This window comes from Artemia sp. Qi Xiang Cuo, chromosome 3 (assembly GCF_049724085.1).
Source record: "Artemia sp. Qi Xiang Cuo chromosome 3, ASM4972408v1, whole genome shotgun sequence".
NCBI classification, from domain to species: Eukaryota; Metazoa; Arthropoda; class Branchiopoda; order Anostraca; family Artemiidae; genus Artemia; species Artemia sp. Qi Xiang Cuo.
The window spans coordinates 53,099,844-53,118,651 of NC_142796.1; the positions used below are offsets into that span (position 1 = coordinate 53,099,844).

Genomic DNA, 18,808 nt, shown 5'->3' on the forward strand with positions numbered 1-18,808 from the left:
GTAATTATCACACTACTATTGATTTTTGTGATAAAATCATGCCTTCTCTCTCTTTAAATAGTTGCTTTAATGTATTTTGTTTGAATGTACGTGGGATACGAGATAAGTGGGATAGTCTGAAATCATATTTGTGGTCTGATAATTCTTGCCCTTTTGATGTAATTGGATTAACAGAAACATGGTTATCTGATATTGAAAATTTAATGGCTTATGATATGCAGGGTTATATTGCTATTCGTGTCCCTAGAATGGTAACAAAGTGCTCAGGGGGCATTTTTTTATTTATAAAGTCTGATATTAAATTTAGTAGACGGTATGACCTTGAATCCTTGTTTACTTCAGTAGTTAATATTAGGACTGTTTATTCTCTTGTCATTGATCTGAAAAGCCAGTTTGCATGTGATACTGTTTGTTTGTTTTATAAGCAACCTCCTTTTCCAACACATCTGTTTTGTGATTTGCTAGATCAGCTTTCTGGTGTGAGGACTTTCTCTAAAAAAACATATTTGTGTTTTGGGAGATTTTAATTGCAATATGTTAAATGTTAGATCAAGTGATGAATGCGACCATCTCTTTTATGTGCTTTCTTCTTCTGTGCTACTTCTTTCAATTTTTTTATCCTTCTCGTGTTGTTCCTACAAGAAATTCTGCCACTTTATTAGATAATATTTTCATTTTTCATTCTCCTAAATTGAAGTTTAATACTGGTCTTGTTTTCACTGATCTGTCTTATCACTTCTCTATTTATCTATCACTTTCTGGGCCTAAAAACTGAGACTGCTGTGAATGAGCAAGGTGAGTCTTCTTTTACAACTTTTACAGATAACGAAATTTCCAATTTAATTCTTAGTCTTCAGACTCGTAGTAATGATTGGTCTAGTGTTCTTGAAGCTAATGATGTTGAATGTGCAACAAGTTTATTTGTGTGTTGTATGGGAACTCTGTTGGATAAGCATTTTCCTCTGAGGAAGAGACCAAGGAATTCTATATCCGAATGCCCATGGATGTCCAAAGGTCTGATCAATGCTACACATATGAAGGCGTCTCTGTTCAAGGTTGCATGTAAAAGTAAAACAAAGGATGATCTTTTGAAGTATAAACATTATAAAAATGCACTTACTTCTTCAGTACGTGCAGCCAAAAAGCTCTATTTTTCGCGTCGAATTGATGAGTGTAAGGGGAATTTGCGAAAGGTTTGGAGTGTATTAAATTAAGCTGTTTCTTGCAAGAAACTCAAACAGTCCCCCCCCCCATGTCATTACAGGAAAGCTGATGGATCTTTTATGGATAAAAATTCTTCAGCAAACGCCTTCAATTCGTATTTCACCTCTCGCCCAAGAGTAGAGTAAGTAGTTTTCCCATCGCAGAAAAGTCATTTTTCCTTTCCCCATGCAGTGATATTGAAATTTATAGTATTATTTCCCAGCTTCCAAGTAGCCATTCAGTTGATGGTTTTGGTTTGAGTAATAATGTTCGTAAAAAAATTGGTCAGTTTGTTTCTAACCCCATCTCACACATAACTAACCTGTCTCTTTCTTCTGGTGTTTTCCCTCATTTATTTACAGTTGCTAATATTTTACCTTTGCATAAAAAAGGTGATACATCTCTAATTTCAAATTATAGATCCATTTCTCTTCTTCCTGTCATCTCTAAGGTTGTTGAAAGGGTAGTGTATCATAGACTCTCTTCATTTGTATTTAGTACTAATACGACTGCGGGAAATTCTCTCATAACTAACCATCAGTATTATTTTCGTCCCACTTTCTCTACCTCGTATGCACTTTCAGATGCAACAAAGTTTGTGCGTGTTAATCTGGACAAGGGCTTGTGTGTTTTGGGTCTATTTCTTGACTTTTCAAAGGCCTTTGATATGGTTGACCACTCTGTTCTTTTGTCTAAACTGTCTTCATTTGGAGTACATGGAGTCCCACTAGAATGGTTAAGATCTTATCTGTCATGAAGATCTCAGTATTTTTCGGTTAATGGTAATTCTTCAACTACTTTGTCTATATTGAAGGGTGTCCCACAGGGCTCTGTGCTTGAACCACTTTCGTTTTTAATTTACATTAATGATCTCGTTGATGGTCTTCATCCCCTTGTGCACCCTATTCTTTTTGCTGATGACAGTAACTTTTTCATTGCTGCAGTGGACTTGCCATCTGCCACTTCCCTAGCTCAAGGTCTTCTTGATAAAGTAAAAGATTGGTGCTGGTCAAATGGTATGACTCAACAGCCAAAAAAGTGCCATTGTACACTTCAGGACCCCTTATCGTATGAGAGACGTAAAGGAGCCAATCATCCTGACTTATGGGAATGATGTTATACCGCAAGCTGCTATGGTAAAATTTCTTGGTGTGTATCTCGACTGTTTTCTTTCTTATAGACCTCATATAACTCATATCCATTCCCTCATCCTCCGCCAGTCTTCAATGTTGTATCGGGTGAACTCATTTCTTCCCCCAGATGTTATGCTTTCTCTTTATTATGCTTTTGTTTTCCTTATCTTTCTTATTGCTGCTCTGTCTGGGGTAATACTAATAAATCTCTTCTCTGCTCACTTCAAAGAGCCCAAAATAGGGCAGTGAAGGCTACTTTTCTTCTCTCTCGGGTTTACCCTTCCTCTGATCTTTATAATGATACTGGAATAGCTCCGCTGGATCGTATTGAGGGTAAAAGTAATCTTTATTAAGCGCATTCTGCTTTTCTAGGTACACTTCCACCGCCTCTGCAGCAATTTTTTTTCACGGACAGGCTCAGGTAGGTACTTTACTTATTTACGTAGTTCTTCTCGTAGACTTATTTTACCCAAACGTTCATCTACAGCAGGCCAGAGGTCTCCTGTTTATAAATCAATTCAATTATGGAATTCCATCCCTCCGGATGTCCCGTTATTTCTGTCTGCAGAGGCAGTTTTTCGTCGGGACTTTCCAGTTTAGTAATTTCTCTCTCTCCATTTTTATTTTCCCTGTTTTCTCTTTTCCTAGTGTTTCTCCTTTTTGTTTTTTCCCTTATTTATCGTTAATATTATAATTTTTTTTTACTGTATGCTAGTGTTTATAATCTTTAATACTTATTTCATATGTATTTTTTGATTTAGTGTAATATTCATGGTTCTTTTATTGATTTATTATTGTGAATATTGACGAAGACCATACTGCCTTTCCATATCAAACAACACAACTTAAAAACAATAGGGAAATTTTTTCCAAGACAGTGCAATTTAAATCGGTGAATATTTCGGCCCTATGTCTAAGGGCCGCCTTCAGCACAACATTAAAGAAAAAAAATACATATAAACAACTTGCATTAAAATACGGAGTTTAAAACTAAAAATGCTTTTAAAACCCTTTAAAACAGCCCCAGTATCCTTACTTCAACGAAGTTCAACCAGGACTTATAAATAAAATGATGAGAGAGGATGAATTCATTCAAACGAAATAAAATGAAATTATTAACTGCAAGTTTTCAAAGCTAATATTGCTTTTTTAGCAGCTAGTCTTAAAGGCCTTTTTGTAACGGATTCAATATTATTGTCTATTGGTTTAATAAAATATTTTGTTAGATGATTTTTAATTAAATTTGAGTATAAAGAATTCAGTGAACATCCTCCTAAGTCCCTATTTAAGGAAATATTTTTATTTATTTTGAGCCTAATTTCGAATGATTCCCGGACCACCTGTTTTATCCCCAAATCACTAGTAATGAGAGAATATTTTTGAAAAAGTATTGTGTGGCTGGGATTATTAAATATATGGCTAGCTAAAGCAGAATCAAAGGAGTTATTAGAACTATTAGCAATTAACACTTTGTCTATGTCTTCTTTATGCTGGTGTATCCGTTTTTCTAGATTCTGATGAGCTCTGCCAACGTAGTAATTGCCACAATCGCATAGTATTTGATAAACCCCTCTTTGGTGAGTAACTGGGGTTTCATCTTTACCGGAGTTTAAGAAATTTGTGATTTTAAAATTATTGGTGAAAACTAAGTACAGATTGTTTTTTGTGCAAATATTTTTTATTTTTGTGGTGATTCTTGGGATGTACGGAAGATAAATTATATTAGAGGGTTTTTCTGGAGCCTCAAATTGTGAAATATCGTTGATTTTACGAAAATGTCTTTTTAGTCTATGGTTAATCGTATTATTGACAAAAGGAATAGGGTATCCGTTGCCAAAAAGAATATCTCAGATAAAATTTATTTCTGTTTTTATGTACGAATCGGAGCAAATGTTCAGGGCACGGTCAATGAGAGAAGTTGCAACTGCTCTTTTAACTTGTGGGGGGTGATTTGAATTAAAATGAAGATATCTATTGTTTTGTGTTGGTTTTCTATATATAGTTAAATCCAAATTACTAGTATTACGGATAATTAGCACATATAAAAATGGTAGTTTATTTTCAAATTAAGTTTCTAGGGTAAACTGCAAATTTCTATCATAAGTATTAAGATAATCTAGGAAACCCCATAGTTCAATTTCTCCATAATTCCAAAGGGACATTACGTCATCTATGTAACGACCCCAATAGACATGTTTTAAAAAATAAGAATTTAATGCCTTATTTTCAAGGTTCTCGACATAAATATTAGCCAGTAGGCCGAATAGAGCTGCTCCCATTGGTAACCCATTTATTTGTTGATAAAAAGAATCACGAAACTGAAAATACATTGAAAACTTATTATAGATTTTAACAAGATTAAATAAAACTTCACCATCAATCCCTGTCAGTAGTAAGTCATATAAAGGTTTCAGGGGCTTTTTGTTTAATATGACTTACCACGGGGCAGTCACCTATGCACTTTCACGGGTGATTGCGTAATCATAGTATATCTGAATCCAATTACTAATCAAGTTAGTGTGACCGCCATTTTTCGATCTGGTTAGGTGGGTATAATCTGGTTTGGTTCGTTACTGTGAGAGGGTTACTCAATTTACATCTTAGTGTTAACTCGGCGATGACTTAGTCTAATTGCGTAGGTACTAAAGGAACATTTGAAGGTGGAGAAAAAAAGGGGTAATTAGTGATTGGATAATTTTAACAAGAAATGACTGAAGAGTGTTTTGGAGGAGATGGGATGAATTTGTCCTGTATAATACACAAGTGATGATTTGCACAGTGTTTTCAATTTTAAGTAATTTAGAAATAAAAAAAAATAACAAGAAATGGCTGAAAAGTGTTTTGAGGGAGTTGAGTTGCACGATGGTTGACTTGCACGGGGGTTCAGTTACATGCGGATTTACTTACACGGGGATTAGCTAAATGGGGTCGAGTTGCACGAGGATTCAGTAGCACGGAGGTTCAGTTGTACGGGGTTTCAGTTATACAGGGGTTCAGTTACATGAGGGGTTCAGTTGCACGGGGGGTATCTGCTATAAAAAACACTTCATTCTAAACAAATTGTAGGTACAAAAAGATTTATAGGCCCTTAATTTAGGTATCTGACTATCTCGTAATGGCGACGAACTTCTAATAATCTCGATATCTGCTATAAAAACACTTCATTCTAAACAAATTGTAGGTACAAAAAGATTTATAGGCCCTTAATTTAGGTATCTGACTATCTCGTAATGGCTACGAACTGCTAAGAATCTTGATATCTGTTATAAAAAACACTTCATTCTAAACAAATTGTAGGTACAAAAAGATTTATATGCCCTTAATTTAGGTGTCTGACTATCTTGTAATGGCTACGAACTGCTAAGAATCTTGATATCTGCTATAAAAAACACTTCATTATAAACAAATTGTAGGTACAAACAGATTTATAGGTCCTTAATTTAGGTATCTGACTATCTCGTAATGGCGACGAACTGCTAAGAATCTTGATATCTGCTATAAAAAACACTTCATTCTAAACAAATTTTACGAACAAAAAGATTTATAGGCCCTTAATTTAGGTATCTGACTATCTCCTAATGGCTACGAACTGCTAAGAATCTTGATATGTGCTATAAAAAACACTTCATTCTAAACAAATTGTAGGTACAAAAGGATTTATAGGCCCTTAATTTAGGTATCTGACTATCTCGTAATGGCTACGAACTGCTAAGAATCTTGATACCTGCAATAAAAAACACTTCATTCTAAACAAATTGTAGGTACAAAAAGATTTATAGGCCCTTAATTTAGGGGTCTGACTATCTCAAAATAGCTAAGAACTGCTAAGAATCTTGATATCTGCTATTAAAACACTTCATTCTAAACAAATTGTAGGTACAAAAAGATTTATAGGCCCTTAATTTAGGTGTCTGACTATCTTGTAATGGCTACGAACTGCTAAGAGTCTTGATATATTCTATAAAAAACACTTCATTCTAAACAAATTGTAGGTACAAAAGGATTTATAGGCCCTTAATTTAGGTATCTGACTATCTCGTAATGGCTACGAACTGCTAAGAATCTTGATATCTGCTATAAAAAATACCCTTCATTCCAAACAAATTGTAGGTACAAAAAGATTTATAGGCCCTTAAAATACTTCCAAATTTTTCATAGAAGATAGAAAAGTTCTAGTTCTCTTCTGAATTTTACCAACGAACTCAATTCAATTCTAATTTCTCAAGAGAAAATAAAAAGCTTCCACTTCAGTTTTAAGTTCACCATGACATAAAAAATTTAAAGTTCAGTTCTAAATTTTTACATAGAAGATAGGAAAAGTTATACTATGATTTCGATTATTTCCTATGAAGATTAAAAGTTTCACTTCAATTTTTAATTTTTTCTCAAAGAAATGAAGAAAAGTTCAACTTCGATTCTGAAATTTCTCAATGAAAATGAAATAAGTTATTGATCATTTCTATTTTCCCAAAATAATATAAAAATTTTCCACTTCAGTTCAGACAAAAGTTATACTATGATTGTGATTATTTTCCATGAAGATAAAAAGTTTCATTTTAATTCTAAATTTTCTTAAATTCAATTCCAACCTTTCTCAAAGAGATGAAAAAATTTAAAGTTATACTCCAAATATTGTCCCGAAAAAGAAAAGTTTAACTTCGATTCTGAATTTTCTCAATGAAAATGAAATAAGTTATTGATCAATTATATTTTCAAAAAATAATATAAAATTTTCCACTACAATTCAGATTTTTCTCAAAGAGATGACAAATTTAAAATATTGTTCCAAATTTTTCATAGATGATAGAAAAAGTTATACTTTGATATAATTCTAAATTTTCTTAAATTCAATTCCGACCTTTCTCAAAGAGATGAAAAAATTTAAAGTTTTGTTCCAAATATTTTCCAGGAAAAGAAAAGTTCAACTTCGATTCTGAATTTCTCAATGAAAATGAAATAAGTTATTGATCAATTATATTTTACTAAAATAATATAAAATTTTCCACTTCAATTCAGATTTTTCTCAAAGAGATGAAAAAATTTAAAGTTCTGTTCCAAATATTTTCCCGGAAGAAGAAAAGTTCAACTTCGATTCTGAATTTTCTTAATGAAAATGAAATAAGTTATTGATCAATTCTATTTTCCCAAATAATATCAAAATTTTCCATTTCACTTCAGATTTTTCTCAACGAGATTAAAAAATTTAAAATACTTCCAAATTTTTCATAGAAGATAGAAAAGTTCTAGTTCTCTTCTGAATTTTACCAACGAACTCAATTCAATTCTAATTTCTCAAGAGAAAATAAAAAGCTTCCACTTCAGTTTTAAGTTCACCATGACATAAAAAATTTAAAGTTCAGTTCTAAATTTTTACATAGAAAATTCTATTTTCATAAAATAATATAAAATTTTCCACTACAATTCAGATTTTTCTATAAGAGATGACAAAATTTAAAATATTGTTCCAAATTTTTCATAGAAGATAGAAAAAGTTATGCTTTGATATAATTCTAAATTTTCTTAAATTCAATTCCGACCTTTCTCAAAGAGATGAAAAAATTTAAAGTTCTGTTCCAAATATTTTCCCGTAAAAGAAAAGTTGAACTTCAATTCTGAATTTTCTCAATGAAAATGAAATAAGTTATTGATCAATTCTATTTTCCTAAAATAATATAAAATTCTCCACTTCAATTCAGATTTTTCTCAAAGAGATGAAAAAATTTAGTTCTGTTCCAAATATTTCCCCGGAAGAAGAAAAGTTCAACTTCGATTCTGAATTTTCTTAATGAAAATGAAATAAGTTATTGATCAATTGTATTTTCCCAAAATAAACTTTTAAAATCACAACAACTGAAGGTCAGTAAATAAAAAAAAACTAGAATAATGTCATGGAATCAACATGCAAAGTCGACATAGCTTTGTTTCATTTTTTAAGGTTCATTTAGACGAGGTTACGTGTATTGTTCCAAATTTTTCATAGAAGATAGAAAAAGTTATACTTTGATATAATTCTAAATTTTCTTAAATTCAATTCCGACCTTTCTCAAAGAGATGAAAAAATTTAAAGTTCTGTTCCAAATATTTTCCCGGAAAAGAAAACTTCAACTTCGATTCTGAATTTTCTCAATGAAAATGATATAAGTTATTGATCAATTCTATTTTCCTAAAATAATATAAAATTCTCCACTTCAATTCAGATTTTTCTCAAAGAGATGAAAAAATTTAAAGTTCTGTTCCAAATATTTCCCCGGAAGAAGAAAAGTTCAACTTTCGATTCTGAATTTTCTTAATGAAAATGAAATAAGTTATTGATAAATTCTATTTTCCCAAAATAAACTTTTAAAATCACAACAACTGAAGGTCAGTAAATAAAAAAAAAAAACCTAAAATAATGTCATGAAATCAACATGCAAAGTCGACATAGCTTTATTTCATACATCCTCCAAAAGTCGACAGGAATGCTCCCCTCCAGCGCTTTCTCGGATAAGTTGAATAAAATATGCAAAGTTGACATAACTTTATTTCATTTTTTAAGGTTAATTTAGACGAGGTTACGTGCGCGCACATACCCTCGTCTAAATTAACCTTAAAAAATGAAATAAAGCTTTGTCGACTTTGCATATTTTATTCAACTTCCGACCTTTCTCAAAGAGATGAAAAAATTAAAAGTTCTGTTCCAAATATTTTCCCGGAAAAGAAAAGTTCAACTTCAATTCTGAATTTTCTCAATGAAAATGAAATAAGTTATTGATCAATTCTATTTTCCTAAAATAATATAAAATTTTCCACTTCAATTCAGATTTTTCTCAAAGAGATGAAAAAATTTAAAGTTCTGTTCCAAATATTTCTCCGGAAGAAGAAAAGTTCAACTTCGATTCTGAATTTTCTTAATGAAAATGAAATAAGTTATTGATCAATTCTATTTTCCCAAAATAGACTTTTAAAATCACAACAACTGAAGGTCAGTAAATAAAAAAAAAACCTAAAATAATGTCATAAAATCAACATGCAAAGTCGACATAGCTTTATTTCATACATCCTCCAAAAGTCGACAGGAATGCTCCCCTCCAGCACTTTCTCGGATATGTTGAATAAAATATGCAAAGTCGACATAGTTTTATTTCATTTTTTAAGGTTAATTTAGACGAGGTTACGTGGGCGCACGTAACCGTCTACATTAAGCTAAAAAAATTAAATAAAGCTGTCGAATTTTCATATTTTATTCAAAATATCCGAGAAAGCGCTGGAGGGGAGCATTCCTGTCGACTTTTGGAGGATGTATGAAACAAAGCTATGTCGACTTTGCATGTTGATTTCATGACATTATTTTAGGTTTTTTTTTTTTATTTACTGACCTTCAGTTGTTGTGATTTTAAAAGTTTATTTTGGGAAAATAGAATTGATCAATAACTTATTTCATGTTCAATAAGAAAATTAAGAATAGAAGTTAAACTTTTCATCTTCCGGGGAAATATTTGGAACAGAACTAAATTTTGTCATCTCTGAGAAAAATCTGAATTGAAGTGGAGACTTTTATATTATTTTAGTACAATAGAATTGATGAATAACTTATTTCATTTTCATTGAGAAAATTCAGAATCGAAGTTCAACTTTTCTTTTCCGGGAAAATATTTGGAACAGAAGTTTAAATTTTTTCATCTCTTTGAGAAAGGTCGGAATTGAATTTAAGAAAATTTAGAATTATATCAAAGTATAACTTTTTCTATCTTCTATGAAAAATTTGGAACAATACACGTAACCTCGTCTAAATGAACCTTAAAAAATGAAACAAAGCTATGTCGACTTTGCATGTTGATTCCATGACATTATTTTAGGTTTTTTTTTTATTTACTGACCTTCAGTTGTTGTGATTTTAAAAGTTTATTTTGGGAAAATAGAATTGATCAATAACTTATTTCATTTTCAATAAGAAAATTCAGAATCGAAGTTGAACTTTTCATATTCCGGGGAAATATTTGGAACAGAACTAAATTTTGTAATCTCTTTGAGAAAAATCTGAATTGAAGTGGACACTTTTATATTATTTTAGGACAATAGAATTGATCAATAACTTATTTTATTTTCTTTTATAAAATTCAGAATCGAAGTTGAACTTTTCTTTTCCGGGAAAATATTTGGAACAGAACTTTAAATTTTTTCATCTCTTTGAGAAAGGTCGGAATGGAATTTAAGAAAATTTAGAATTATATCAAAGCGTAACTTTTTTTCTATCTTTTACGAAAAATTTGGAACAATATTTTAAATTATGTCATCTCTTTGAGAAAAATCTGAATTGAAGTGGAAAATTTTATATTATTTTATGAAAATAGAATTTTCTATGTAAAAATTTAGAACTGAACTTTAAATTTTTTATGTCACGGTGAACTTAAAACTGAAGTGGAAGCTTTTTATTTTCTCCTGAGAAATTAGAATTGAATTGTGTTCGTTGGTAAAATTCAGAAGAGAACTTGAACTTTTCTATCTTCTATGAAAAATTTGGAAGTATTTTAAATTTTTTAATCTCGTTGAGAAAAATCTGAAGTGAAATGGAAAATTTTGATATTATTTGGGAAAATAGAATTGATCAATAACTTATTTCATTTTCATTAAGAAAATTCAGAATCGAAGTTGAACTTTTCTTATTCCGGGAAAATATTTGGAACAGAACTTAAAATTTTTTCATCTCTTTGAGAAAAATCTGAATTGAAGTGGAAAATTTTATATTATTTTAGTAAAATAGAATTGATCAATAACTTATTTCATTTTCATTGAGAAAATTCAGAATCGATGTTGAACTTTTCTTTTCCGGGAAAATATTTGGAACAGAACTTTAAATTTTTTCATCTCTTTGAGAAAAGTCGGAATTGAATTTAAGAAAATTTAGAATTATATCAAAGTATAACTTTTTCTATCTTCAATGAAAAATTTGGAACAATATTTTAAATTTGTCATCTCTTTGAGAAAAATCTGAATTGTAGTGGAAAATTTTATATTATTTTATGAAAACAGAATTGATCAATAACTTATTTCATTTTCATTGAGAAAATTCAGAATCGAAGTTGAACTTTCCTTTTCCGGGAAAATATTTGGAGCAGAACTTTAAATTTTTTCATCTCTTTGAGAAAGGTTGGAATTGAATTTAAGAAAATTTAGAATTAAAATGAAACTTTTTATCTTCATGGAAAATAATCACAATCATAGTATAACTTTTGTCTGAACTGAAGTGGAAAATTTTTATATTATTTTGGGAAAATAGAAATGATCAATAACTTATTTCATTTTCATTGAGAAAATTCAGAATCGAAGTTGAACTTTTCTTCACTTCTTTGAGAAAAAATTAAAAATTGAAGTGAAACTTTTAATCTTCATAGGAAATAATCGAAATCATAGTATAACTTTTCCTATCTTCTATGTAAAAATTTAGAACTGAACTTTAAATTTTTTATGTCATGGTGAACTTAAAACTGAAGTGGAAGCTTTTTATTTTCTCTTGAGAAATTAGAATTGAATTGTGTTCGTTGGTAAAATTCAGAAGAGAACTTGAACTTTTCTATCTTCTATGAAAAATTTGGAAGTATTTTAAGGGCCTATAAATCTTTTTGTACATACAATTTGTTTAGAATGAAGTGTTTTTTATAGCAGATATCAAGATTCTTAGCAGTTCGTAGCCATTACGAGATAGTCAGACACCTAAATTAAGGGCCTATAAATCTTTTTGTACCTACAATTTGTTTAGAATGAAGTGTTTTTAATAGCAGATATAAAGATTTTTAGCAGTTCTTAGCTATTACGAGATAGCCAAACCCCTAAATTAAGGTCCTATAAATCTTTTTGAACCAACAATTTGTTTAGAATAAAGTGTTTTTTATAGCAGATATCAAGATTCTTAGCAGTTCGTAGCCATTACGAGATAGTCAGATACCTAAATTAAGGGCCTATAAATCCTTTTGTACCTACAATTTGTTTAGAATGAAGTGTTTTTTATAGCACATATCAAGATTCTTAGCAGTTCGTAGCCATTAGGAAATAGTCAGATACCTAAATTAAGGGCCTATAAATCTTTTTGTACCTAAAATTTGTTTAGAATGAAGTGTTTTTTATAGCAGATATCTAGATTCTGAGCAGTTCGTATCCATTACGAGATAGGCAGATATATAACTTAAGGACCTATAAATCTGTTTGTACCAAGAATTTGTTTAGAATGAAGAGTTTTTTATAACAGATATCGATATTCTTAGAAGTTCGTAGCCATTACGAGATAGTCAGATACATAAATTAAGGGCCTATAAATCTTTTTGTACCTACAATTTGTTTAGAATGAAGTGTTTTTTATAACAGATATCAAGATTCTTAGCAGTTCGTAGCCATTACGAGATAGTCAGATACCTAAATTAAGGGCCTATAAATCTTTTTGTACCTACAATTTGTTTAGAATGAAGTGTTTTTATAGCAGATATCAAGATTCTTAGCTGTTCGTCACCATTACGAGATAGTCAGATACCTAAATTAAGGGCCTATAAATTTTTTTGTACCTACAATTTGTTTAGAATGAAGTGTTTTTTATGGCAGATACCCCCCGTGCAACTGAACCCCCCATGTAACTGAACCCCTGTATAACCGAAACCCCGTCCAACTGAACCTCCGTGCTACTGAATCCTCGTGCAACTCGACCCCATTTAGCTAATCCCTGTGTAAGTAAATCCGCATTTAACTGAACCCTCGTGCAAGTCAACCCTCGTGCAACTCAACTCCCTCAAAACACTTTTCAGCCATTTCATGTTAATTTTTTTTATTTCTAAACTATTTAAAATTGACAACACTGTGCAAATCATCACTTGTGTATTATACAGTACAAATTCATCCCATCTGCTCCAAAACACTTTTCAGTCATTTCTTGTTAAAATTATCCAATCACTAATTACCCCTTTTTTTCTCCACCTTCAAATGTTCCTTTAGTACCTACGCAATTAGACTAAGTCATCGCAGAGTTAACACTAAGATGTAAATTGAGTAACCCTCTCACAATAACGAACCAAACCAGATTATACCCACCTAACCAGATCGAAAAATGGCGGTCACACTAACTTGATTAGTAATTAAATCCAGATATACTATGATTACGCAATCACCCGTGAAAGTGCGTAGGTGACTGCCCCGTGGTAAGTCATATTAAACAAAAAGCCCGTGAAACCTTTATATGACTTACTACTCCTGTTGCTGAGTCTTCGATTAAGTGATAATTTTCTTCTATTTTGGTTTTTAATAATTGCTCAGAAGTAGCCACATCTATATTCGTGTACATGGAAACAATATCAAAACTACTAACTATTGTGTTTTCTGAAATACTTGTGTTATTAAGTTTTTTAACCAAATCTGCCGAATTACTAATGTAGGAATTTTGTGAATACAGTAGAGGTTTGAAAGCTGTGCAAAGCCATTTTTCAATATTGGAAGGGGGGCTTTAGTACATGCTACGATAGGTCTTAGGGGAATACCTTGTTTATGCAGTTTTGGTAAGACTTAAAATTTTGTAAATAAACTACAACGGGTGTAAAATTTTTTTTGTAATTGTGGTGTTATTTTACCATTCTGTTTTAGCTGCTTTAATTCATTCAAATATTATTAGTAAATTGATCAATAGGATCATGAGTGATCGGTTTACATGTACTTGTGTCTTTTAAAAGTGAAAAGATTTTGTTGTCATAGTCTGTCGTATCCATGACAACGAGTGAGTTGCTTTTGTCTGCTTTAGTTATTATAATAGATGGGTCTTTGCGGAGGTTAGATAATATTTTTATGTCGTGCAAATTTTTTGTGTGAAAGTGTTAGGAGACTTAGCCTTTTTTGGCTATTAGCCTATAAAGGGTATTTATGAGACAAGACCTAACCATCAGGGTTTGAAACAGATGGGTAGTATTTATGCAAAGCGGACTCTAAAGAGGAGACTATATCCGCCACGGGAACCTGTTTCGGCAGAAAAGAGAATTTTGGACCTTTTTCCAGTGTTTCGATTTCCTGGGTTACAAATGTTCTAGAAGAGAGGTTAACCATACCGGGTCCAGGAGTGAATCTTGGAGAATAAATATGGTTGCTCATCGAAGATTCGTCTCTGAATTTTTCTAATTTTGTATAAAGTCGTTCCTTTGACAAGCGAAAATCATGGCGAAACAAATTCCTTTCTAATCTAACAACTTGGGAAAAATCAACAGTGGACAGGTTTTCAAGCAAAAAATTTTCGAGAGATTTTCTTTCTGAGGAAATGATATGTCTTTTTTGCTTTTTGTCCTTAATAATATGGACTAAGTTTTTTAATTGTAGTGTATGAGCAAATTGCCCTTCTTTCCCGGTATTTAGACGTAGTTTATATCTTAAAGACTTTGGAATAAGATTTTCATTTCTGCAGGATTCTGAAAAAATTTTGTCGATTAATAATATTTGCATGTTTTTTTAGCTAAACTAATAAAATAAAAAATATCATAGGTCAACTGCTCCCCATAAGCTAGACGCAAATATTGGCGAAGACCACACTGCCTTTCCATATCAAACAAACACAACTTAAAAACAATTGGGAAATTTTTTCCAAGACAGTGCAATTTAAATCGGTGAATATTTCGGCCCTATGTCCAAGGGCCGTCTTCAGCACAACATTAAAGAAAAAACATATATATATATATATATATATATATATATATATATATATATATATATATATATATATATATAAATATATATATAAACAGCTTAAATTAACATACGAAATTAAAAACTAAAAATGCTTTTAAAAACCTTTAAAACAGACCCAGTATCGTTAATTCAACAAAGTTCAACCAGGACTGATAAATAAAATGATGAGAGAGGATGAATTCATTCAAATGAAATAAAATGAAATTATTAACTGCAAATTTTCAAAGCTAATCTTGCTTTTTTAGCAGCTAGTCTTAAAGGCCTTTTTGTAATGGAGTCAATACTATTGTCAATTGGTTTAATAAAATACTTTGTTAGATCATTTTTAATTAAATTTCTTAAACTCCGGTACAGATTACTCAGTTACTCGCCAAAGAGGGGTTTATCAAATACCATGCGATTGTGGCAATTACTACGTTGACAGAACTCATCAGAATCTAGAAAAACGGATGCACCAGCATAAAGAAGACATAGACAAAGCGTTAATTGCTAATAGTTCTAATAACTCCTTTGATTCTTCTTTAGCTAGCCATAAAAATATTTCCTCAAATAGGGACTTAGGAGAATATTCACTGAATTCTTTACACTCAAATTTAATTAAAAATGATCTAACAAAATATTTTATTAAACCAATTGACAATAGTATTGAATCCGTTACAAAAAGGCCTTTAAGACTAGCTGCTAAAAAAGCAAGATTAGCTTTGAAAACTTGCAGTTAATAATTTCATTTTATTTCGTTTGAATGACTTCCTCCTCTCTCGTCATTTTATTTATCAGTCCTGGTTGAACTTCATTGACGTAAGGTTGCTGGGGCTGTTTTAAAAGTTTTTAAGAGCATTTTTGGTTTATAATTTCGTATTTTAATGTAAGTTCCTTATATATATTTTTTTCCTTTAATGTTTTACTGAAGGCGGGCCTTGGATAAAGGGCCAAAATATTCACCGATTTAAATTGCACTGTCTTGGAAAAAATGTCTCTATTGGTTTTAAGTTGTATCTGTTTGATTTATTATTGTGTTGTATGGCCCACAACAAGCCAAGCTTCTTGGGCCAAATAACTTTTCTTTACGTTTGTAATAAGGTTTTAGTATTAATAAAATGATTGATTGATTGATTGATATATCTAGCCCAAATTTGGGTTATATACACATTATGGGGGGAGGGGAGTAAAGCATAGCATATTTTAAATACATAGCCTAACCTAACCCAACCAAACTACCTTTTATTCCCCCCTAAACCATATATAAATAAAGTTTAAATATAGTTACCGGAGTGAGAAACCCTTTGTTTATGTAGCGTCTAATACCTATCCGGGTAATACCTATCTGATCTTCAATACAATTCTTGCGTAACTACAGGATTTTAGACAAGTATCTTACAAGTTTCTAGGTGAAAAAATAAAGAAATTTTGCATTTTTGTTCTCCCAAGAATGTTAGCCAATAGTGTTTTAACGGTTTTTGCTTAATTTTTTTCATCATGAATGACCACGTCGAGCCAAAGTTCTAAGGATATTAGAAAAAGACACGTTTTGATCGGTTTTAATAGCCCTAATATCCTTTTTTAGCATTAAAATAGATTGCTCCGCAAAGAAGTTCTTGTTTCTACCTTTTTTTTTGCTCTGAATGCTCCCTTTACAAGAGCTCTAGTCCTTCAGGTGAAGTCAGTAAGTTCCACGTTATAGACCGAACTAATTCATGGGAGAGTCAAGGGGTCTATCCATCATTTAAATCGAAAGTAGATTGATCACTCCCTATCTCTTGTCTTTGCTTTGGAATTCATCTATATTGATGTCTCTAAGAAATAATTGAGGCAATAATTTGCATTCCATGTCCAATATTAAATGCCATTCAACGTACATATAAAATGAACGTACATCTGAATCTAAAACATATAACTGCTAGTTAGTTGGCTTAATGGTCAAGTATATACAAATTAAACTTACGTTATTTCTTTAATTTTGCCTAAAATATTATTTTTGTTTGGTGAGTTTTTACTTTGTATATTTTTTTTAAAATTCGAACATCACTTTAATTTAATCGTTAATTATTTTATAGTATTTTCAAAGTTTTCATTTTCAATATTATCTATTTAGTTCGCTAAAATAGTTTGTATTATTCTAACAGCAAAGTGAGCTCCCCTCCCCACCACAGCGAAAGAGTATGGGCACTGGTGCACTTTCCATTATGGGCACTTTCCATTTTCACACAGACTCACATCGACTCACTCAAAGAACTGTCAAATAAAAACTGCGCGTCCAAAATGGATGAAACTCCGATGTGTTGCTGTCAAAAGGTGCACAACAACATTCCCTGACTTTTATTGACGAATTCTGCCATTCATTCACGCTGAGGTCAAAAACTTTTCACACCACACTCGTATTTGCTAAGTATGCAAATGGTATGACAATGCGAACATTTTTATTAAAATCACAGATAATCTAACTTTTTTCAAAAAATATTGAAATCATGTTTTGGGAGGAGTAGGGGAGATGTCTTCTGGAAAAAATAGCTCTACTTCTTTCCTGGTTCATACAAACCATTAATACGTCTTAACCCAAAAAGAACCTTTAAATACTTATGACTTTCTATTTTTAGCTGTAGAGGAGGTGGGGTATTCTTCAAATATAATTCGTTAGTAGTAACCCCTTAATACTTTTTGGGACATCCCTAGGGACTACTCCTTTCTTCCAATTGTTTAACGGTGCAAGAAGAAAATTTAACAGCGCATCCCTCTTCTGGCGACCAGGTGCCGTAATTTTGTTTCTACGCAAGATTCCTGGATGTTTCAATTGCTTGGAATTTGGTCGGAATAATACACAGGTTCAAATAATAATGAATTCTAAACGGAGTCCCTCGCACCTCTGCAGCACGGTCAGCTGGCGAGATTCCGAGCATGCCCTGTTTCGATGCGAAATTCCCAGATGTCCCCCCCCCCATATACATGTATAGACGGCTTTCCTGGAATCCAGGTGTCCCTGTTACGTCACGCGACAAACCTTCGCAACTTAATGGGTCAGATAAGTGGAGCTACCAACTCCTCAAGCTGTCACACCTACGCAATGTGGTCACAGGCTCTATTAAAGAAAACACATTTGGCAAGACCCCCATGACACACCCCTCCGCACTCCAATGACGTCACACGACTTACCCCGTTTCAAACGGTCAGGTGTAATGTTCTTGACGCAATTTTATGTAACCATGCCTCAGGAACCCATGGGAGAATCCCTGCTTGTAACTTAACGATAGTACACACCTTACGTAATGATTGTGAATCACTATCATGTAATACCTTTTTTTGACAATTTATTTTTCGTCCGAAACATTCAACGCTTTTTTTTTTCTTCAACTTAATGACGGCGCACACTTTATGCGAGTTCACGCAATGATTGCGCAACCATCACTGCCAGTTAATACCCTTTTGACATTTTATTTTTCGTCCTAAACGTTCAAAGCATTTTTCTTTCTTTAACTTAATGACTTTTTATGTTTTCGCTCAAAACTTTCAACATTTTTTTTCTTCTTTTTTTTTCGTTACTTCTTTGACCTCACTAGGACTCGAAAGGTCATTCCCATCCAACGAATTTGTACCTTAACCGATAAAACCACCAATCTATTTCCAATGTTCTGTATTAGAGAATTAGTTTCTGTAAATGACACAATCCCCTTGACGTCACAGGTGTTCCCTAGCAAGCACCATTGTTTTTCCATGCACCTACAACATTTGACACGAAGCCGGGGATTATTGACTTTCAGAGAAAATCACTGTCAAGGTATTTATAACGATAAAAG

The 18,808-nt window shown here is 31.9% G+C and overlaps 1 protein-coding gene and 1 pseudogene across 1 annotated transcript in view; both read right to left on the minus strand.

The window, feature by feature from the left end:
- Positions 1-18,808, minus strand: part of LOC148954268 (uncharacterized) — a 309,906-nt gene that overhangs the window by 142,634 nt on the left and 148,464 nt on the right. The window lies entirely within an intron of this gene.
- Positions 3,452-4,504, minus strand: LOC148954269 (uncharacterized; annotated as a pseudogene).